We start from the raw sequence: 25,222 nt of genomic DNA, 5'->3' as shown, positions 1-25,222 counted from the left end.
TTTTGTGTGTCTGAAGCCTACCTGGAGACTGTTTTGGAAAATGACGCAAAGACAGGAAATAAACCTTTTCACAAACACTGTTCATGTCTTTTCCTATTAAGCAAAATATCTGCATATAATTATATTACCTGAAAATTTAAGATCAGGGTTATTAAACTCTCCTTTGAACAACAGCTTCTCATCAATTTCTAAAAAGGCACATTTGGAGAAGGAGCTAAATTTGTCCTTTGATTACATCTTTGGTGAGAAATGAATCATAAAGATAACAATAATCCTGCACTTTAGTCACCTTTCAACCTGCCTTTGCTAAAACTTCATCCATGGGGGGAGACAATACTCCATTGCAAAGAACTCAGGAGTAGGAAATGGAGGCAGAGGAACCAAATTAGGGAAGACCAGAAATGTGGAGAAGACAGGAAAACAGCAGTGTCTACCATTAGACTGTAAGCTGCTTGAGGGCAGGGACTGACTTTTGCTTCTTTTTCTATTACCACTGCTTAGCACGGTGCCTGGAACATAGTACATGCTTAATAAATGATTATTGATTGATTGAGAAAAATATTCCTGATATATTACCCAGAAAAATACTTGAAACAGTTCTAGAGGATGACATTTGGAGAAAGTGGCACTAAATGAAAATCATTCATATCGATAAATGTTTCTTAAGCACCTTCTGAGGGCAAAGCACATTGGAAGGGGAATACAAAGCTCTTGATAAATTATTATTCCTTGTGACATGAGAGTTTACAATTTAATAATCCATGAAAATGTTTGATTATCTTGCATTGACTCACTTAAGTTGTCCAAGCAGAAGTGCTAATTTTGAAATTTTTGCATAGGTATTATTTATTCTTTTATCATGCTGAACTAAATGAGACCTGGAAAGGAGAAAAGATGTTAGAGGGGCCATAGTAAAGGGGAAAGGACAGGGGATCTGCAAGAAAAAGAACTGGTTTCTCCTCCGTTAGACTGTGAGCCCCTTGAGGGCAATGAACATCTTTGACTTTTCTTTGTAGCTTGACAGCTCTGCCTCTGTGACGTTTGGTGAATCTCTTGACGTTTGGGCCCTTGTTCTCTCATCTGCAAAAGTGCAGCTTTATTTGATGCCCTATAGAACTATCAGCCTATATTTTTTCTCTATCATAAATGAGTGAAACCCTTGAAAAATTCCAGTTAATCCACATTTTCTCCATGATATGGAACTGTCATTAGAAGCTAATCATTCGTTATGTATTACCATATATAATGTATGGTCATTATGTATAATTCATTTTTCAATATTATATTGATTTAACCATATTTCTATTCACACACGTGCACTCTCACTTGATGAGTGTTTACTCTGTTCTCAAGGTATCAAATGTTGCCTGACAAAGTCACAATCCTATGTCAATTAGTTCCACCATGATATTATAGTATCTGATCTCACTATTACTTTATGGTCTTTTCATTCGTCTGTAGTTTACTTTTTTAAATGGTGTTTTATTTTCTCCCAATTACATATAAAGATAATTTTAATACTCATTTAAAAAAATTGAGTTCCAAATTGTCTCCCTCCTTCCTCTTTTCCCCCTCACTGAGAAAGTAAGCAGTTTGATATAGGTTGTACGTGTGCAATCATTTAACACATATTTCCATAGAGGTCATATTGTGAAGGAAGATGTGTAGTTGATTTCTTAAGCACAATGTTTTTTTTTCTTTTTCTTTTTTAAATAATATTTTATTTTCCCAAATTACATGTAAAAACAATTTTTAACATTTTGTGTATGTGTGTGTTTTGGGCTGGCAATTCTATCTGCCTCTTCCAGAGATGATAAACAATATAGTATAGATTGTTCACGAGTAATCATGTAAAACATTTCCATATTAGTCATTTTGCACAGGAATACAAAAAGAAAGAAGAAAAACATAGAATAGTATGTTTCAGACTGTATTCAGACATCGTCAGTTCTTTCTCTGGGGGCAGAGAACATTTTTCATCATAAATCCTTTGGGATTATCATGGATTATTGTACTTCTGAGAATAACTAAGTCATATAAAGTTCATCATATAATATTGCTATTACTGTGTACAATATTCTGGTTCTGCTCACTTCACTTTGTGTCAGTTTATGTAAGTCTTTCCAGGTTTTTTTTTTCTGAAATCATCCTGCTTGTCATTTCTTATAGCACAATAATATTCCATTACAGTCATACATCACAACGTGTTCAGCCATTCCACAATCGGTGGGTATCCCCTCAATTTCCAACTTTTAGCCATTAAAAAAAAGTGTTGTAAATATTTTGTGCTAATAGGTTCTCCTCCCTTTTTGATCTCTTTGGGGTGCAGACCTGCCTGTAGCATTGCTGGATCAAAGGCTATGCAAAGCATTATAGCCCTTTGGGCATAGCTTTAAATTCTTCTCCAGAATGGTAGGATCACTTCACAACTCCATTAACAGTGAATTAGTGTCCCAGTTTTCCCACATCCTCTCCAACATTTATCATTTTCCATTTTTGGCACATTAGCCAATCTGATGAGTGTGAAGTGGTATCTAAGAGTTGTTTTAATTTGTGTTTCACCAATCAATGGTGATTTAGAGCATTTTTCCCATATGACTATAGATAGCTTTGATTTCCTCATCTGAAAACTGCCTGTTCATATTATTTGACCATTTATCAATTGGGAAATGACCTTTATTTTTGTAAATTTGACTCAGTTCTCTATATATTTCAGAAGTGAGGCCTTTGTCAGAGATACTTGCTATAAAAAAAAATCCCACTTTTCTGCTTGCCTTCTAATTTTGGTTGCATTGGTTTTGTTTAACACAGACTTTTTTTTCCTAACTTATTTTCTAATCTTCATTCTTATTCTCCCTCAATTTCAGCAAATACATTGCCCCTAATTCTACTGAGAAAACTAGTCCAGCTAAATGGAATTATCTTACCTCAAAATATGTCCATGTTGTCATACCACTGGCATTCACTCTCTGAAGAAGAAAGCCCTTTGTCCTTGCATTTGATCTTATATTATCTTACCATGTCAATAATATTCCTTCAGGCTCAATCCCTCTATTTTTTATCTATTTCACTTTTAGGTAAAATAGCTATCCTAAAATTATCCTGACCTTGACTTTGCTCTCCCTTTAAGATACTGTATCATCTATCCAGCTATCCTTTACAACCATATATCCAGAAAGAATTGTTTACACTCACTGTTTCCAATTCAACTTCTTCCTCTTACTCAATTCTTTGCAATCTGGCTTCTTTTCCTACTTCTGGATTGAAACTGTCCCACCCTCTCCCTCCTCCCCCCTGAAGATCTTCCAATGACTAATTGTAATTATGTTGAAATGGAAAATTTTAAATCGTAATTTAAAGGAACCAGTGATAAAGCTTCCTACCCACCACCTCACAAACAGTTATATCAGATTTTCCCTATGAGAACTATTTTTATAGATGAACTATATGAAATCTGTTTCCCTTAACTATGCATATTTCTTATGAGGCTTTTCTTTGTAGTTGTTGTTTAATTGTAGGAGGACATTAGAGGGAGAAAAAAATACATGATTATAAATAATAAAACATCAAATTAAATCTTAAAAAGGTTTCCCAAAAGCCTCTTAATAACCAAATAATATTGTATTTTCTAGTTTTATCCTCTGATGTTTATGCAACATTTAATATTAAAATTTGAAATTTTTGATATGTTCCATAAGACTTTTTGGAAACCTGCATTTTAACTGGGCCAAATGATTACATGGATAACTAGATAGTAAAGCCTCAGGCAAATATGCCAACAAAGAAATTCTGGACCTGACCTCAAATAAGTGAATTGGACAGTGACAGCTTCAAAGTCCCCAGCAACTAACAAGGCTTCTGTCTATCAAGAGGACAGTGTGTATGGCTTATTGCATCTGATTTTAGAGAATTTCTAATTTGAGTGAGATAAATATGGGAGAAGCTACCTTGAGAAGTAGTAATAACCTCAAAGTTTATAATTTTCACTTCTATAATAATTAGTTCTTTAGGGCACACAATATGTGGTTATTTATAGCTTCCCCTAAAAACTGCCTTTGGAATGCTAGGTTACTGTGCTCATTTGTTTTTGTATATTGTGTATCTAATTGGTTTCAATGACCATCTTCACTATTTTTTAATCAGTACCAAATTGTTTTGATGAAATGAAAACAGCATCAGATTTTATATTCTTGGGCTCAAAGATCACTCAAGATGGTGATGACAGTCATGCAATTAAAAAACCTTGCTCCTGGGGAAGGAAAATACTGATAAATCTGGCCAAAATACTATAAAGCAGAGACACCACCTTGCTGACAAAGGTCTATACAGTTAAAACTATGTTTTTGTTTTTCCTAGTAGCAATATATGGCTGTGAGAGATGAATTATAAGGAAAGCTATTGAGTGCTGCAGAATCAATGCTTTCAAATTGTGGTTCTAGACAAGACTTTTGAGAATCCCTTGGACACACCAAATCCAACAATACTTAAAGAAATTAATTCAGTTTACTCATTGGAAGAACAAATATTGAAACTGAAGCTTGCATCTTTGACCACATAATTAGAAGACAGAATTCATTCGAAAATAACCTGATGTTGAGAAAGATTGAAGATGAAAGAAGAAGGGGGCAGAAGGTGGATGCATGGATAGATGGCTTTATGGAGGCAAAAAACATGAGCTTGGACAGACTTCAAGATATAGTGGAGTATAGAAGGACCTGGGGTCAGAAAGAGTTGGACACAACTGAAGAACAATAACAAAAATTTTATAGTTTATAGTATATTTGTTAATATAGGCCCATTTTTCTCACTTTTTTCATTAATCCCTTTATATTCTTGGTATTTATTCTTTTGGATGAAATGTTATTTTTCTAAGTCTATAAGATATTTTAATAATTTGATTGGTATGGCACCAAATAAGTAAGTTAATTTAGCAAGCATTAATTTAGCACTTCTATGTTATTATACTAGTTCTGACCACCCATGAGCAATGAATATTACTCCAATTACTTGGTTGTCTCTATTTGTGTATAGTATATTTTGTAATAGTGTCAACATCATTCCTGTGCATGTGTTAAGCAATAAACTCCCAAGTATATTTTACTTTGATTAATAATGTTAAATGAAATTTTTCTCTACATCTCTTCCTGCTGGAGTTTGTTGGTAAAATTCAGAAAAGCTAATGATTTATGTGGGTTTATTTTCATCCTACAAATTTATTGAAATTAATTTTTTAATTAGTTATTCAGCTAACTCACTAAGTTCCTCCAAGGAAACATATCATCTTCATATCACCCGTAAGAACTGACAATCTTGTTTTCTCCTTGTCTATGATTATTCTCTCAATTTCTTTTTCTTTTCTTATTGTATTAAGGTACCATTTCTAGCACTTTAATGATTATTAGTAGTGATAATTACCATCATTGTTTTATTCTTGACTTGATTGGAAAGGCCTCTATTTTATTTCCATTATATGCAATTCTTGTTCTTGATTTTGGATACAGACCTTTTATCATATCAGAGAATGATCCATTTATTCTTATGCTTCCTACTTTTCTAACAGGAATAGGTACTAAATTATTGAGGTTTCCTTTTTTTTGCATTTATTGATATAATCATGTTATTTTGTCATACTTATAATTAATCTAATCAGTTATGTTTATATTTTTCCTAGTATTCCATCTAGACTCTAGTTTGAAGCCTCATGGCTTTCAGGTAGTATAGTAATTCTTAAGTTATCTCTTGATCTCTTTTCCAGGTCTGTTGTTTTTGCTTGAGATATGATATGTTTTCTTTTATTGTTTCAAATTGTGGTGCTGGAGGAGACTTTTAGTTTTGTTTTAATATTAACTTATATTTAGTCAATTCTAATTTTCAGAAAGTTCCCCTCCCTTGGGTAAGGTATTTGGACATTTTGTTCCAAACTGTTAGTTATCCTTCCAAATCTTAATTCCATAGCTTTTATTTTCTAACATTTTTAAGTCTAAAACACGTTTGTTAATGTCTTAATCACTTTTACGTCTTTTTATTTCATTTCTTCCAAGAATTCTAGTTGGATTTGTGAAAAGCATTATTGCTGCTGCTGCTGCTGTTTTTGTTGGTGCTGCTGCTGCTGCTGCTGCTGCTGTTGCAAGACTGTGCCTAGAAATGTTTTGTAGCTATTTTGGGGGGTTTGTATTTGGGACAACTCTGTCACCATGATAACTCTTTATAGTATACTTTTTTGTTTGCTCATTCTTCCAGACTTCTTGATTTTGGGTTTTATCTTAGGGCTGGTCTTTGTGTAATTTTGGAATGAATATCTGGATTGTGCTTTTGTGCTCTTTGTTACTTCTTCTGTCTTCTTGGGGATCCTGAGTGTTGTGTTATTCCAGGAATTCAGGTACAACTCAGGGTGGGGTCTTGAAAGCTTTCAGTGCTCCAAAAGTGATGTGATCCAGGACAAAATCTGATTTCTGCCTTCTTATCCTAAGCCCAACAGTTCCTTATCCATGTTTGAGTCTATACAACACCAGAGGCCTCTCCCTGGTTTGGAGTTTATGGTAAACGGCTGCTAAATGCAGCCATTATTAGCTATCTTGGAAGGTCTTCAAGTTCCATGCAACAGAACTATACCGGTTCCCATTTGGTCTTGCAATCCTGCCCTGATTATTCCACTACAGGCTGATGACTAGGCTAGAAGTTGGAGCCAAGAACCTATTCTGCCCCTGGTATTAGAGTCACAGAGCTACCACTTACTTCTGAACTTGCTCCTTGTTCAGTACATGGCTGAGATCCCAAAATTAAGTGGTATATGGTATCACCACCCCTAAGCAGAGATCCGCTCCTTAGGCTGCCCAGGATCAATTACTTAGAACTGGATAATAAGTAATAGAGCCATAACTTTATACCTATCCCTTCATAAAGTTGAGGTGGCCTAATATGGGTCTGGGATGTCATACTATCTTGGGCACTGTCTTCATCATTTTTCAATCCTGAGAGGTGGTATACTCCTGATCTGTCCACATGTCAATGTCCTTAGACCTTAAGGTCCATCTTCCTATTGCCAACCTAGCTGGACAAATGACACAATGTAACTTTTTTTTCTTGGATTACCCTATCAGGATATGATCTAATTTTTGTTTTGTTCCATTTTGGTTTTTTTCCTACATCTTTGTGGAGGAGTTATGTTGAAGGAATTGGGCTTTTCCTCTTCCTGCTCTTCTGCTGTCTTGACTCCACCCTCAAGATTATAGGTTTGGTTTTGTTTGGTTTGTTTTCATAATGCTATCTTGCCTACTAGACTATAATTCAACTGAACTATTTTCTAGAGTATCAATGATGTTCAAGACTCATGAGAATATAAATATTGAATAAGATACAGCATTTAATCTCAAAAAACTTCTAATCTAATAAATGGGCTAAGACATGAACATAAGTAACCGTGCAACTGGGAAAATGTGATGAGACCAAAGGATAGGACCAAATAAAGTATTTTTAAGAGGAATTGATCACTTTTTTAACTGGCAGAATCAGAGAAAAAAAAACAGAAGAGATACATGAACTAAACTTTGAAAGAAGAAATATTTCAATGGACAGAAGTGGAATGGGGAGTTCATTCTAACCTTCAGGATTAACATTAAGACATGAAGAGAGGAAACAGTAGGATGAAAATCAAGAGGCAAAATATCCTAAGTAATCCCAGTAGTAGCCTCAAAACTATTCCTGTGACCAATGGAACGAAATAGATATATAAGATAAGTTCTTTGAGATCAGTGGCTTTTTCACTTTTCTCTTTGTTTCCCTAGCACCTAATTCAGTTCCTTGAATATAAAAAGGGCTTAATAAAATCTGTATCAGGAAATGTTTTCACCCATCTGGAAAAGATTTTTAATTAAAATACTATGAACATTTTTTCTATAGTTAAGATAGTTTTTTTTCTTCCTTTGACAACTGCATGATCATATTATTTGACCATTGAGCAGTTGGGGAATAATCCTACATCTTTGGATCAGTCACTTATAGATCTTGGAAATACAACCTTTATTAGAGAAACTTGCTGCAATGATTTTCCCTCAGTTAACCATTTATTTGTGATGTTAGCTGCATTGGTTTTATCTGTGCAAAATAAAATTGTAAAACATTAAGTAATCAAAATCGTCCAGTTTTATCTTCTGTGATTCTCTCAAGTTCTTATTTGGTCCTATACACATTCTGAATCCATAGGCCTGAAAAGATATTTTTTCTCCCTTGCTCTCATAATTTAGAAATGATGAAGGAGAAAATCTGAGAGAAACTTGGGAAGACTTTATGAATTAGTTAAGAACAAATTGAATAGAATCAGAAAAATAATTTATATTATAATAATAACATTGTAAAAAAAGCAATCAATTAAAAGAATTAAAACATTTACTTAGTACAATGATCAATCATAATTCCAGAGAACTGATGATGAAAAATGATACCGATCTCCTGAATAGAATGATGATAGATTAAATATGCAGAAATTCAAGTATTTTTGGACACGGCTAATAAGAGAATTTATTTTGCTTTGAGTATGCATATGTGTTTTGGGTTTTTTTTTTGGAAAGTGGTAAGAAGGGGACAAAATTAGTCCTTATTAATTGAAAAATGCGGTAAATAGCATCATAGAGTCATAAATTTGTAGTTGGAAGAGAGTGGAGACTATCAAGCTAAACCTCAAAATTTCATAGGAAAGGGCAACTTTTTCTAATTGAATTTCCTAGGATCATGCTGAGTCAGAAGTCCTCAGGTCTTCCTGACTCCAACTCCAGAACACTCTTCCTCATAACCATCTAAAAGTTAGCAAGAAGAAACCTGAAGTAATCCAGGTTCTTTATTTTATTTTATTTTATTATTTTTTGGTTGACAGCTCCCAGGAATGAATGTAGATATTCTTTTTTTCTTCTTCTTCTTCTTTTTTTTTTAACCAAAAACACTCCAACAAGGGTATTGAATTTGCATAATGGCTACAAGCCATTAATCAAGGTCAAATTTTATGCCAGTGTCAAAAAGCACTGCTTGATCCCGTTTTGGCCTTTCAGATACTACTGTACACAGAGATAACAATTGGCAACTTTGAAAATGAAGGACAACTCATCTATCTAGAAAGTGGCTGAGGCCAATGTTGACCTTCAAGATAGGAACTGATGTACTTGCAAACAAGAAATCTTTACCCTGATCAAAATCTAATGCAAGCCTTATATTGAGTTTTGTCCCTGACTTCATTCAAGGTAATTTGATATTGATCAGAAGGTGAATGCTATACAAATATAGTTTTTAAGTTATGTGACTTTTATGAGAAATCATTGTATTGCATTGAAACAAATTAGACTTTCAGGCTACAAAAGAACCAAGTCTCTCAATTTGGCATTATTGCTTTTCTAACCAGTGATTTACACATAGTTTGGTTCCTAAGTGCTGAAAAATAACTTAGATCTATTAAATTGAAGGTGTACAACCTAGAAATTGCTTGGCTAGTTGATTTAATTGTTTTATTTAGAAGAAAAAATATTTTTTAAAAACAATATGCAGGCACTGAATGTACTTAAGGCATGAACTAGCATTGGGTTAAATAAAAAAGGGGAAAAATCTCCATGAATTATATCTTTATAATGGGGGCATTGGTTCAAAGGATTGGAATTTATGCTGTTTTGTTGATAACTACTAATATAGTCTTTTCTAAAGTTCCTAGTTTCAAATGTTCTTTCTTTTCAAAGCCATATGTATTTTAATCACTTTGCATGGCATAACTCCCCAGAAAAAGGTAAATTTCTGGAGTGGAGAGATTTTTTTTATGAGTATGATTTGTTTTGATTCAGTTTTGCTTTATCTTGGATCCCCAAAGTCTATCACAGTTCCTTGTAAATACTAGGTGCTTAATAAATGCTGGTTGGAGTCACACTATATAATGTTTTCTCTTATTGATCTAACACAAATTTATAAATTAATGCAAAGGATCCTACAGATTATGTGATAGAAGATGTTATTGATAAAACTTGGTTTTCATGTAAGAAACACTTTCATGAAGTAATACATAGGAATCTAAAAATGAAAGTGTTCTAAAAAATAAATATAGGAGAAAATATGTTGGATCCAGTACATCACATGCTTTTTCAAATGACTTCAATAGTTCCAGGTTCTGTGATTTTACCAGTATGACAGCACTTCTTGTCTCTCCTTTTAGAGTATGAAAGATTGTTTATTCTTTGAATTTATCTCCCCAGGGCCTAGCACAAAGTCTGACATGTGGAAAGCACTTAATTAATATTCATTGATCAGTTGATTGACAGTATTTCCCTCTATACACCTATCACCACAGACACACAGATAAAAACTACTCTAAAACTCAAGCAATGATTTTTAAGAGCTACTGCATTGAAGACATGTATTACTGTGCAACCAAATCAATGATAAGTCTCCAAGCTAAACTAAGCTAACCTGTTTTTCAGGTGACAGGAATAAAGCTGGGCCCATAAGCAAGCCCTCCCAGGTTGATTGGGCTGCCAGCCACTGACCTCTGCCAGGATTGCCTTTGTAAGCCCAGAATCAGCTTCTCACTCTCATGAGGCCTCACAGTATGAAGTGAGCAGTGAACTTGGAAAAAAATTGGTTACCTGAGAGCACCTTAGACAGAGGTCAGTGGCTTGGGAGATGCTTCCATAAAATTAATATACAATTTTATTTAGGTCAGAATGGAAATTATTTTCAATGAGCTTTCTTTCTTCTAATTATCACTTCATTTATTTATTTGCCATTTTATTTTATTTTTACCCTGGAGATACTTTTTCTTGATTATCTTCTTTACTCTGGCATCAAAGTGAGGCTAGATTTTATAATGGAATCAATCCATCTGCACTCTGGTTGCTTGCACAAGCCATTCATAAGCCTTGAAAAATCCTTGAGAAAAGTTTTTGTCATATACAACTGCCTAATCTATTGACTTTGATCCTCCTTAGTCACAATGCATACTCTGCTATCTGTGTAATATTGCTAGCATTCCTCCTTCCAACAATGAAGATCAAAACCCTCTTACTATTCAGTTAGTCTAGCTGAAAAGTAATGGTGAAGGAACAGAAGGGAATAGGCATTAGTATCATGCCTACTATGTGCCAGGCACATAGCTAAGCACTTTTTAAAAATATTATCCCATTTGATACTCACATCAACTCTGAAAGGTAGGTGCTACTATTATCCACATTTTCCAATTTAAGAACATGAGGCAAAAAGCATAAATAATTGCCCAAGGTCACACAGCTACTAACTGACTAACAGCTGGCACAGTGCTCTACTCACTGTACCACCAACTATTTCATAATAGTAAAATAGTAAACCACTTTGAGGTTGAGGCAGGTAGCTTCTGCCAGGCAAGCAAACCACTACCACCACCTTCTCCCCTCAGACACTGATGAAGATAACCCAGAACCCTGAAATGTAAAGTCTTGGAAACACCAGTGCCCTCTCTTCTAAACTATAAGTCCTGTTTCCAAGCCAGCCCCTTAGCCATCATTCCTGGAACAACTCTTGTGGAGATGGCTTCTGTCATCCTAACTTACTGCTAACCAAGTACTACCTCCAGGGCAGATATCCCAGCCTAGCTGAAGCATCAAGGCACCCTGAGGGATAGACAGGAAACAGCATAGTCCAGTTAAGTCAAGCTGCCATTACCACCATCTCAAACACCACTTCCCAGAAGACTCTGATGGAGAAAGTCTTGGACACTGAAGTTAAGCATTTTGGTAATACCAGTGCCTTAGAGAATATGGGCTCTACTTCCAGCTCAAGACCTGCAGCTGTCCTTAAGGAGAAATCCCTGTGGAGAAGGGGCTCACCTTCTTCACCACCACCAATTCCACATTCCCTAAGTCACCAGCCCTGCCTTTTACTGTTTTCATGACTGTCATTTTAAGGAGCAGCCCCTGTGGAGATGTGACCTGGGAAATGTTTCTGCATTCTTGCCTCTAAAGTCCTTAGCACTGCCAAGTGATTCAGCATGAAAAACTGGTATGATCTTATCAGTGAAAATGGCATAAAAGATGATGCATTGCCATTCTTCTGCTGTTATACCCTATAAGGACAATGAGTCCTTTCCATTTGATTTGCAGCCAAAATCTTCTAAATGTGTTGTCTTCTCCACTAGAATATGATTTCCTTGAGAGCAGGGACTATCTACTTTTGTATTTGTGCCCCAGAGCTTGCTATTGTGCTTAGCACATAATACATGGTTAATAAATTAATTCTCATTCATTCTTCCATTTATTTACATTCTGGTCCACTCATCCATGCCTTCCAATAGATGCTATACAGAGGATCTATCCAATACACTGAGGGCCTTCTTCTAAATCTCTTCATCTTCTATAGATACCAGTTACTCCTCATTCTAGTTATAGAACTGGCACCTCTCTTTTTTTCTGGTTACACAATGCTGAATTCTTTAACTTCCTTTCTTAGGAGTGAAAGAACAAAGCCAAGATTTCATTATAATTACCCTCCCAGTTAATCTGTAGTATGCCAGCAATGATGGACATTGTACGAGCCTTACTAAAAGATAATGCCATTACTCATTCTGCCTTTCTGACTTGTACATTATATTTACTGTCAAAATTTCTTTCCTTTCAAATTAAAAAAAAACCATTTTATTGTACGTCTTAGCTCATGGTACAATGGCTGTTGTGGAAATAATGTGACATCTGATGGAGAGCTACATAAAACATCTGTTCCTATTGTTTAGTTAGCATAGACACTGAGGCAGCTTCAGAGTAGCTTTGAAGCATGAAGTCCCTAGAATTTGAAAGAGTCATTGATCCCGTATTTAATAGGCATGAGCAAAAACCTGGAAAAAGGAATTGGCTTGGGGGTGGGGAAGTGAAGTCAGCTTTTGCATGTTGACGAGTTAACCAAGTTCCTTCAGTTACACTGACAACCTTTCTCAACTTACAAAAACAACAAAGACACCAAATTGTGTTGAATACTGAAATAAAACCAAAGCTTTGAGCAGCTGGGATGGAGCTCCACTGGATGGATAAGATATGAAATATGCTAATCCCTAGTCCAAGGACAGCAAGTTTCTAGGTGACAGGATAATAAGGGCATGCGAGCATCTTCAGGTTTTTCTAAATATTTTACAACTTAAAAATTCTAAGCCTGAGACAAGGAAGAAATGCATTAATGCCACTACAGATAAAGCTGCTATAATTAGATACATTCAAGTCATTTTTACATTGGCCCCAGGAGCACTTATGCTAAAGAAGAGTAATCCACCTCTTTTGTTCTTTTTATTGTTAGTGTTAGGCAAGTTGTCATGTTGATTTGGACACTTATTTCAACCTTTATTAAGCATCTAATGTGTGTCAGCCACTGTACTAATTACTAGGGCAGAAAAGCAATTTTTTTTAAAGTCCCTATCCTCACAAAGGTCTTCATGGTACCTTATTGGATTAGGTTTTTTAAACCTAATGGCAATAATTTTTTCAAGTATTTTAACAAATACTAAGGGATTAAGTAATGCATGAACAGAAGTCCCATCTGCACAGAATGAACCTTTATTTTGGGAAGGACCACTGATTTAGCCACTCTTCCCTCACTTTAGTAGTTATAACTCTGTCGTTGCATCAAGGTGGGAACTCTCTTCAATGACACATTTCACAATCTCTCCATGCCCACTCAGCCCAGGTAACTTTCATCTACGTCCTTCTGTAAACCAACCAAATGGGGCCTGAGCAGTGCCTCAGTGATTTTCCTTATCTTGACCTTTAAAGATAGCAATGGTACTCCCTGTGTATCCAACATCTATCACTTACTCTATTTTACACGCCCTTCCTTTTTTTCTGGCCACATGTGTTTCCAACATCACACTTTACACGACTTCCCTATGCACTTTCCATATGTAATCTGTAGCAGCCTGCCAACTTTCTTCATGTGCTGTCCCATTATCCTTAGTATAGTCACCCCCTCCATGAACAAAATTGGTCATGAGTTAAAAAAATACCTTTACCTTTTTTTCTGAGATATTTAAAATGTTTTACTCATTTGTGTTTAAAATTAAGAGTAGAAAACTTTAAAAAGAAAAGAAATGAAAAAATATGCAAAGTATCTCTTATCCATAAGTTACGAAGATATTGAAAACTAATCTATCTAAATACCTAAAATGTATTTTGCAAAGTCCATCATCCTTGCTCAGAGAAAAACTGTTGAAGGCCTCACTCAGAGTCTATTAATTGTTATCTTAGATGTTGTTTAAATAGAACCACTTGTGTAATTTCCTAACACTAGTTTAAAAATGTAATATTTCTTCCATACTCATCCATCCATCTCAAGGAATGTCTGGCTCTCATTGCAGGCAAGTGAATGGAAGCTTGGCATGGACTTACTTCTGGACATGAAGGGCCTTTCCCTCCCCTTTAGACCATGTTCAATATTTCCTGCTTGGTTTCAGTCTAACATGTGAAGGCTTGATGAGACTTCTTTTGGCTCTGAGTGACAAAAGCACTCATATTGTGGAGAAAGAAGTCTTCTAGTTGGCTGTTGAGCCAGAAGGACTTAAGATAACAGGAGACACTCATCTGGAACTCAATGTATATATTAACATTGTTAGTAGACAATATTGCTCTCCCTTTTCTCTGGTTGTAAAACTGGTTGTAAAAACATTGTGGGGGAGGGGGTGTGGGGTGGGGTGGGTAGGGCAGGAGGGAGGGTTGAGGAGCAACAATAAGCCTTATCCACATGCCCTCCTCAGCTGCCATAAATCTTCAAAGGGATGATATTACTGTTTCTCTTTGGTTTGAGTAGTTTTGATTTTTTTTTTGGTCTCTTTGGTCTTTATTTTTTCCTAATCTTAGCTTAATGATTAGCTGGAGATACAATTGCTGGTTTTTGAAAGTTTGGAAAAGCCACAAAGGAACCCCTAAGCAATTAGCGACAGGAGAGCTCGTAGCAGCAGTATCTAAATCCAGGGAGGAACCAGCATAGCCTCCAAGTGACTTGCTTGCCTCATTCCAGCTTTGTGTTGAACCATCAGTCACTTCTTCAATAAACATTTGTAAAGTACCTACTATGTGACAGTTACTGTGCTAAGTCATAAATCCAGACAACACATATCGAAAAGAATCAGCCCAACTGAGCAAAAGAGCAACTCATCCCTTGAGACATCACGTCTCAAAGTAGAATTGATAGAGATTCTGCAGGGGGTTGTGTGTGCAGTATCTACAGAGCTAGGAGTCAATCATGTACCTTCAGCCCCATATATTCATCACATGATTACCACATTTTCACCTACTCTCCTCAGGGACTACATACAGAAAATAAAGTTCGTCCCCAATTTAGGGGGTATTTTTGTTACTTCTGTCCTTTCTCTATGGGGAGGGGAGGGAGGGGATCAGATGGAAGACTGTGAGCAAAAATATTAGAAACTCTGTCCTTCAGGGTTCTGTCCTTTGAGAGTTAGCTTACCCAGTGCACATGTGGATTGGGGAAACAGCCCAGAGAAGGAAACACAAAATTAGATGGTGATAGAGTGGAACATGTTGCTGTAGGCAGTCATTGGGCTATCTCTCATGCAGGCCTTTCCTATCAGTATTACTTTTACATTTAGATTTGTGTGAGTACCCAAGTAATGAATGGCAAACCTGGGGATAAATTTAATAGTAAAGAGGAATAAACTTCAGGAGCTATTCACTAAATCCCACACAAAAGTAAAAACAAAACATTTCCTTTCCAACCATATTTTCTCCCTTCTTTACATTCAGCTCTCTGTAAATGTCAAAAGCTCTGCCTTTGTACTTTGTACTCTTTCTACTTCCCACACATCTCATATTCATTGGTAAAATGACAGGGTTGGACTCTAGGGGTGGGGAATCTTCGATTTTGGGGACCTGGTAGGTGATTTTCAAGTCTCTATAACTCTATGAACCTTACTCCAGTTGGTTTTTTTTTTGTTTGTTTGTTTGTTTTGTTTGTTTGTTTGTTCTATTATTATTTTTCTGTTGTTGTTTTGTTTTTAGGCAATTGAGGTTAAGTGACTTGCCCATGGTCACACAGCTAGTGTGTCAAGTGTTTGATCTGAGGTCGGATTTGAACTCAGGTCCTCCTGTCTTCAGGGCCAGTGTTCTATCCACTGTGCCACCTAGCTGCCACCATATTATTTTTTTTTAATGAACCATGTTTCAACAGATCTAAGATCTCACCCTGTGACTATATGCTTTATCAATGAAGATTTGCAATCACCCATACCTTTTCATCCTATGTCATGTTTGTCCATGTTTTCTCAAAGATCCCCCTGCTACTGGGCCTGGAATCAAGAACTGACTTCAAACCTTGCCTTGGACACTTACTAGCTGTGTGACCTTGGCCAAGTCACTTAATCTCTGCCTACCTCATTTTCCTTATCTGTAAAATGGGGGGGGGGATTATATCAATTATGTTAAGGGTTGCTATGAAAACAAGACGAGATGATATTTGTACAGTGCTATGCAAACATCAAAATGCAGTATAAAAGCTGGCTATGAGAAGGATGCTGAATCAATACAACCCATTGGAAGCCTTCCTTTTAGACATTTTCCACTGCAGTTGTAACAGGGCTGCATTAGCCTCACCCTTTTGTTATTTCTTACTTTACTACATAAACAGTCCATTGCCCTTTCAAATTATATTTCCCTGAGTGCATTATAGGATCATAGACATAACTAATAGGGACCTTAGAAATCATTTACTGTAACCCCATGTTTGACAGATGAGGAATATAAGTTTCAGAAAGTATAAGTGACTTTTCTAGAATATGGTAAGTAGAGAGCCAGAGTTTGAATCCAAGTCAGCTGACTCTAAATCCAGTCCTCACTCCACCATACTATGATATTTAAGGTTTACAGTACAAACATTATTATCCCCATTTTTCCAGATTGGGAAACTGAGACTCATAGAACTTAAATGACATTCTCCTAGTCAGATTGCTAAGGAATTATAGGGCTGGGAAGTGAGTCAAGTCTTCTGATTTTGAGTTCAATGCTGTCTCCACTACACCCTGTGGACTCCTCCTATCCATCCCTAATTCTTATTACTTTATTTTAATGTGTTTGCTCAGAGAATTTATCAGTTTCAGAAGTGAAATTACCTTGAAAGTTGAAGGGAAATAATTCTGATTTAATGCGTTTTGCTTTTCAAAAAAGCAAAAAGCAAACACTTTTAAAAAGTGTTACATGGAAATTGGTAGCCTGGAAATCTTGAAATTAACATCAGTTTCCTTAGAATGGAACATTTAATTTGCCTCAAAAACAAAAACTAAAAATGGGTTTTCCTTCAAAGAGCTCATTAAAGTTTATGAGTTTAGCAGTAAAAAGTTTAAGTATAAAAATCCAAATGGCAAATTTTTTCCAGGAGTTTCACAGACAGATAGACAGCTAGGTGAGATGCAGTGGATAGAGTGCTGGACCTGGAGTTAAGAATTCCTGAGTTCAAATCTCATCATAGACACATAATAGTTGTGACCTGGGCTACTCATTTACCCTCTACTTTCCTCAATTTCCTCATCTGTAAAATGGAGATAATAAAATAAATAATATAAATAAAATTAGATATTTGTAAAATGCTTTGCCAGCTGTAAAGTGCTATATAATGCTAGCAGTTATGGTGTTCGAAACTATGTGGTTTCTGAGCTTTTGCCAGCTTGCCTTTAATTTTCTCTTAAATAACTTCAGATTTCACAATTAGATTTTTCAAAATAGAAGGGACCTTGGAAATCATCTAGGTCATTTTTAAGTTTTATTTATGCCTTCTTATTTTTATATCATAATCCTTTTGGAAACATTTCCCTCTTTCTCCCTCAAAAAAAAAATCCTTCCTTCCTCATAACAAAAAGCAAAACTGTTGAGCAAAACTGATACCACAATTCCATTTCACAGTGTAGACAATATTTTTTTACCCATATCTTTCTAGAAGAAGGAAATGGGTTTCTATAACTATTCTTGTGGACAAAGCTAGATTATTGCATTTAATTTGAGTTTAGCTGTTTTTAATATCATTTTAATTTACATAATTATTTCTATTGTTCTCTTGTCACTTAATTCTTCATCTTGCATCGATTTGTTTAGGAATCTATATCTTCTGATCACCTCTGTGACATATACATGTGTGCTACCCTCTAAAGTTGAATGAGCATGCTCCATGGTCATTTCTGGTTTCTGATTTACCTTCATTTCTTTATTTTTTCTTTTTTGGAAACAATGGAGAAAAGTGCCAGGCCTGGAGTTATGAAGATCTGAGTTCAAATGTGGCCTATGTCCCTGGGAAAGTCATTAAATGCTGTTTGTCTCAGTTCCTCTTCTATAAAATAAGCTCATGAAGGAAATGTCAAACCACTCCAGTATCTTTTCAAAGAAAACCCCAAATGGCACCACCAAGAGTTATACACACCTGACATGAGAAGTCATAAAATGAAGATGGATGATGGATGGGTGGGTGATGGTGGTGGGTAGATGGGTAGGTGATGGATGGTTGATTATGGTGGATGGATGATGATGGTGGTGGTGATCATGATGATGGTGATGATAATGATGATGATGATGATGATGATGATGATGATGATGATGATGATGATGTTGAGGATGGTGATGATGGTGATGATGAAAGAGGTTAAAGGATGGGGAGTAGTGATGTGGAAATTGTATAGGCTTTGGAGTCAGAAATCACATGCTTCTCATACATACTCCCTTCTCTTCCTAGGTCATTAATGGAAATATGATTTTGCATCTTCACAGATTATAGCATTCCATATTTTGTAAACATGTGCATGCATTTTAAATGTGGAGAGAACATGTGTCTTAAAAAAGATTAGTTTGGGTGCCAGAGAATAGCTTGAGAGAGTTGAAACCATAGCACAGATTCCAAGATGCAATTCAGTCAGCTCTATTCCATCTAGCCACTTCAGGTACTAACTCATATTCCATTCGAAATGCTTACTCTATATCTGTGTACTGGATGAACATAAGGCCTCCCTGTCCTACTTCATGCCATAATCTGAACATTACACCATACATATCCTTTCAAAAAGACTTTTTTTTGCTGATTTAAGTTTCATATACATAAAAAGGAATTTAAATAAAATTATCCACATCAAATATTTACACTGAGTAAATGATCTATTGGCATCTAAATGGCACAATGGAGAAAAGTGCCAGGCCTGGAGTTATGAAGATCTGAGTTCAAATGTGGCCTATGTCCCTGGGAAAGTCATTAAATGCTGTTTGTCTCAGTTCCTCTTCTATAAAATAAGCTCGTGAAGGAAATGTCAAACCACTCCAGTATCTTTTCAAAGAAAACCCCAATGGCACCACAAAGAGTTATACACACCTGACATAGCCAAAAAACGACAACAAGCAATGAAAGGTGATCTATTTGCTCAGGTAATGATTGTAGCCTGACAGTGAGAGAGAAGGAAGAATATATGTATGTATGTGTGTATATGCATACACATATGCACATATATCCATTTCATGCATGTATCTCAAGAATTTATTTTTAAAGTGCTGAAATATGGGGACATTTAGCGTAGGGACAAATAGCCTTTAACAATTCTCCATAGATATCCAGAGTGTCAGTATGTTGCAGCAAGGCATAATAATGGATATTCATAATGGAGATCCTGAGCTGTTAAGAAATAAGTTAAATTACATTCAATTCACGATACTTAAGAAGATATTGTGTAATATAACCAGAAAGACATCCATTAAAATGGCTATTTTAAAAAAAAGAACATAATTTAGAATGTTTTAGTTATCCAGAAAATTAACTTTTTATGATATATCCTTCCTTAATGGTGCTGAATAACTAAAAAGTTTCTATTCTTTAATTCCATTCTATGATGAAGGACTGGATGGGAAAGGAGGGGGCAAAAAAAAAAGGAAAGGTAAAAGAGAGAGAAAAGAAAATGAAGAGATGAGAAGAGAGACCAAAGGATTAACATAATGACGAACTGAGGGAAAGACAGACATACACAAAACAGAGGCCATTTACAGAAAAAAAAAAAAAAAAAATCCTAAAAAAACATTTTTATGGAGCAATATTGCCATCTTGTGGCATTTTATAGTACTAGAGCTAAAGATTCTAAAAATGGTGTTGAGTTCTTGCTATTACAGGCATAAATGGGGTTATCTTTGTTTGAAAGTTGTACCTCCAAGTGGATGAAATGAAGTTGATGGTCTGATAAAGATCACAAATGATATTTTTCCCTTTATTAAAGTTGGGCGATTTGAAAGTACACTAATGTCTTGATATATGTATGTGAATCTGCATATGTATGTACATATACACATATGTATATACATACAGATTATATATTTTAAAAATATGCATGTGTTGAATATACCTTTCAAGCATTCAGACTTCATGTCTACAAAATGTAAATTTTATATTCATGACATTTATTACTTCTGGTAGGTCATTTATTTCATTACTTAGGATATAAAATCAATTAAACAAGATTTTAACAGAACATCTCTCAGTATATTTATACTAATACTAATTAAATTAAACATTATCTTTTTACCATGTGCTAGGGACTTCTTGTTGTTTATCCTTCTTCTCGAAGAGGATCATTATATCGGGAAGGTGATGCCATGATTTGCAAGCCATTTAAGTGAGGGAGGGCTGTGGAAAGTCACCAGCCTCACTTTCTCCTCCAGAGCTATCTGGGTCCGGTGGCAAGATATAGATCAGGATGACTGGAGATGACAGGATGAAGTTAAACATCTGGCACCATCCCTCACCTCAAAGAATTTACATTTTAAGAGGGAATGGCAAATATTCAATACATGTGCCATATGGTTTAGTGTTATACAAAGCAGGGTGTAGTAAGGGGCAAAAATAAGATTAAGAAAAAGTACCCTAGGATCGTTTAGGAAGAAAGAGAACACTTAGCTGAAAAAATCAAGGACAAGGTGGTATCTGACATTGGTCTTTTAAGATTAAGGATTATGGAAGGGGGAAAAGCAATGAAGAAGGAGTATATTCTAGAATGAGGAGCATCAGGGGCAGCTAGGTAGTACAGATAGAGCACTGACCCTGGAGTCATGAGGACCTGAGTTCAAATCCAGCCTTAGACACATAACACTCACTAGCTGTGTGACTGTGGGCAAGTCACTGAACACCAATTGCCTCACATTAAAAAAAAAACTGAGAAGCATATAACACATGGAAGTGAAAGATGGCATGCTGAGCTCAGGTCAAACCATAACATCTACTTTCTGATGGACCTTGCATGAGAGATCACAAGTCATAGTCTGGATCCATAAGGGACATGGAGCCATCTTGTCTAATGCCCTCAATAGATAAGAGAACTAAGGTGCTAGAATGTGAAGCAACTTGTCCAAGCTCATACAGGTAGTACAGTATCAGAGGCAGGGCTTGAACCCTTAAGAGCTACACCAGTGCTCTTGAAGCAAAACATCAGAAGACTTTAAGTAGCAGATAAGGAGTTTATATTTTATCTTACAGGTAATGGAGAGTCACCAAAGTTTTACAAACTGGATAACATGAGCAATATGATGCCTTGAGAAGATAATGTTGGCAGATGTATAAAAGATGGCTCATGAGTCATTTATCTTCAGTTGTGTCCAAAATAGTTTCAAATTCTAATCATTTCAAATTTGATGTCTCCTGTTAACTTGTGAAAATAGAACAGAGAATGAATTTTTTTGTAAGAAAAAAATCATTGTTATTATCTCTAAACTAAATGACCCAACAAAAATGCATCAATCCACTGAAAATCTGATTCTTTCATAAAGACTTTCCTGATAATCCCACCCAGAACTAAACTCATTGTTCTTTCAATTGTTTCAAGTTATTGTCTATACCACTACTGTTAAGTGACAATTTCTTATATTGATTGTAGCTATTAGACTTTGTGCCTTACATACCCTACTTACATTCTAATATCCGTAAGAACAGGAACCAGGTCTCATCTGTCTGTGAGTCTGCCACATTGCGTCCCTAGTACTATTCCTTGTGCACAAGATATGATGGAGCAGAAAGTATAAACAAACCCTGAACTTCAAAATAAGCAAACAAAAAGTCTGGGCTTAAGTCATTTGCCCCCTTTTTTATCCCTTATGCCAAGCACAGTACCTGACACATAGTAGGCACTTAATAAATATTGATTGACTCAAATATAATATATAATTATCAGTACAAATGTGAGGTGGACTGCTATGAACACTGGATTTGAAGTCCAAATATCAAATCTGCCATTTTGTTACAGATCAATTTTCAACATACCTAAAAGAAGATAGCCTATCAAATGCTAGGGGGGAAAAAAGTAAAACACCTTCTTACTATGTACTTTACTCCCTGAAAAAATCGATGAAAAGAATATTATTATTTTGCCAACTTTATAAAAACAATCTATATGAGTAATAAGAGTATTCTTGATGAAAGTAGAAAGGGGAAGAGGGTTGTTTTTGTAAATTCTACAGGCTATCTAGTCTTCAGAGGTGACTGAAAGAGAATACAAGATACTCTTGCATGTGTGTTTATACACACACCAGTATCTATATATGTGCATATGTATGGGTGCAATGCCACCTTAAAAGCTCTTTCCCAGCTCTTTTCTTATGAATGTTTTGAAATTACATGAATACTTGAAAGATGTAACAAAGAACTTTTCTTTAACAACCTAATGATATTTATCAGGTAAGCCATAAAATAAAGATACATGTTCACCAAATGCATTTAACACTGTTGTGTATGCTCTCCAAAACAGAGTCCAAATAGAAAAGAAATTCCCTTTAAGTGACTGGTCCTTCAAATGTTCTTAATTATAGATCACCTTGAGCTGTCATATTTAGTTGATAACATTGCAGATACTTCTAAATGAAATCTATAATTTCTCTAAAATGTTTAATCTAGCCATCCATGCAAGAAATTCCAAGTGGATGAAAATCACTTTTAAACAAGTTCATGATATGCAGTTAAATTAAAGGATCCATAGAGTCACTTTGTCAGCAGATTGGGAGATGGAGTGGGATAGCTGAAAGATGAAATGATTGAGGAAACAAAGATTTGAGCTTCTGAGTATATCAATTTATTAAGCAATGCATGCCAATTACTCAAAAAGCCAGAAGCAGGCCTCCTCAGTTTTGACATTAGACCCCAAATACAGGGGGAGACAGACTTAATCAAATAAGACAAGTTAATTAAAAAACCAATTAACCAGAATACAAAATTAGGTAATCTGGTATCTAATTGGAAGAAAGATTAGGGATTTTCCAAGTTGGGAGAGGAAGAGTGAATAGGTGCATTCCCTGAAATCAGGGGGAAAAAAAGTATCCCACTCACCCCAAGTGTCTGTGAACAATCAAAGGAACATGGAAACAATAACTGATTGATCAGTATTGGACCACTTTTCAGATAAGATATATAAGTCGGTTGAGATGTCTAATTGTGAGAACCATCCTCCCTCCCGCTCTGCACCTATCTTCCAATCTAACTGGATTTCTGGTGAGTATAACTTAGGTCCTTAGTTAAGTATCTCTAAGCAGCAGATAGTGGTATTTCAGCTTCCTGACCATATAGGTCTAGGTTCAAACAATGCAATCAAGTCCTCTCACAATTTCCACAATTGAATAAACTTTTCTTACAAGACAAAAATTGGACTAGATCTGCAATTGAATAGAAAGGGGATGGTGCTGGCTCCAGAACTGAGTCATAAGATGGAGTCAGTGTGGTTCACTCAGTTCCTTCTACCACTCGGGGTTTTAATACCCTCAGAGGCAAGGTAAAAAATAGGGGAAGAAAGTGAAGGGGGTACTCATTTGGATAGCACCTACTATGGCCAGGCACTGTGCCATGTAGTTTTATAAATACTATGTCCTTTAATTCTCAAAATAATCCTGGGAGTTAGGTTCTATTATCGTCTCCATTTTACAGTTAATAAAACTGAGGAAATCTGAGGTTCAATGATTTGTCTAAGGCCACACAATTAGTAAATGTAACTGTACATGAGTTCATATATCATGGACAGATAGTATAAAGGAACAATGAAATGGATCCATATTGACTACAAGGAAGACTGTAGTTTTGACTGCCTAGGAAATGGTGTAATACATTTGATGATTTAAAGCTTAAATGAACTAATGCATGAACATTTTTTATTAAGCACTTTTTATAAGACAGAAACTGTGTTAAGTACTGGAATACAAATACAAAAATACAAATTAAAAAGTACAAGAAAGCTTCAAGAAGCTTTCAGTCTCATATAGGGAGGTGGTAGCTAGGGAGGGATGTTTTAATTCCTAACAGAAGGCCCACTCTTAACATCAATATTATTTTTAATGGTGCTGTAGAGCTCTAAGACTCCAAATAAGTAAATTTTGAGGCCACTTTCATGTGAGCTGGGCATGGATGGGCTGCAACATGTTACCAGTGAAGAACAGTGCAAATAACACTGTGTAATTAATGCCATCAGAAAAGTGTCAGAGTTCAAAAGCATGCATAGCATCATGTAGTAAGAGTATAGCTAATGGACGTTGGTGCCCATACAGTGTCAAGGGGTCTAGAGGAAGCCCCATTCAGACACCAAGGCATTACCTACAAAGGATCTATAGGAGAACACGGACAGGGAGTTCCCAGAATGAAAAGACATGGAGGAATTGTGATCTCATCTGTAGGAACAAGTACCCACATTAATAAAATCACAAAGTGATCACTAATAATAGGTCAGGTAGTTGGCACCTTTCTCTTGAATCTCTGCTTGAATGAATTACAAAGCCTTTTACTAGGGGAAAGACTCAATAAATCATAAACTTTCTGGACATCATTTCCCTTATCTATAAAGTAAGGGGTTTGGACTTATTGGCCTTTAAAGTCACTTCTAACATAACCATCTTCTGGCCCTAGGTCATAAGTTCCATCAGTCTCAGTTTCTTCATTTCTAAGGTGCAGACAATGACATTTACACTGTCTACTTTTTGAAAGCACTTTATCAATGTGAGCCATTACTACCATCAATGAGTAATGAATGAATTACTGTAGAGCGTTACATGCAAAGCTATCAGCCTCAAAGGATCTAGTAGCATGGGCTCAGTGTTTTACCTTCAATATTGACAACACAAGAAAAAAAATTTGTAATTTTAAGAATTCTCATAGCATCACCCAGGCATATGAACACTAAAAAACCCCATCGTGGGTATGAGTTTCAAAGTGTCATAAAGTAATTTTTTTTTCTGTTTGTTTCAGACTGATA

The sequence above is a fragment of the Phascolarctos cinereus genome, unplaced genomic scaffold, assembly GCF_003287225.1.
Source record: "Phascolarctos cinereus isolate Bilbo 61053 unplaced genomic scaffold, phaCin_HiC Scaffold_7;HRSCAF=346, whole genome shotgun sequence".
Lineage (NCBI taxonomy): Eukaryota > Metazoa > Chordata > Mammalia > Diprotodontia > Phascolarctidae > Phascolarctos > Phascolarctos cinereus.
The sequence above is the reverse complement of the archived record's forward strand: the minus strand, read 5'-3'. Positions refer to the sequence as shown.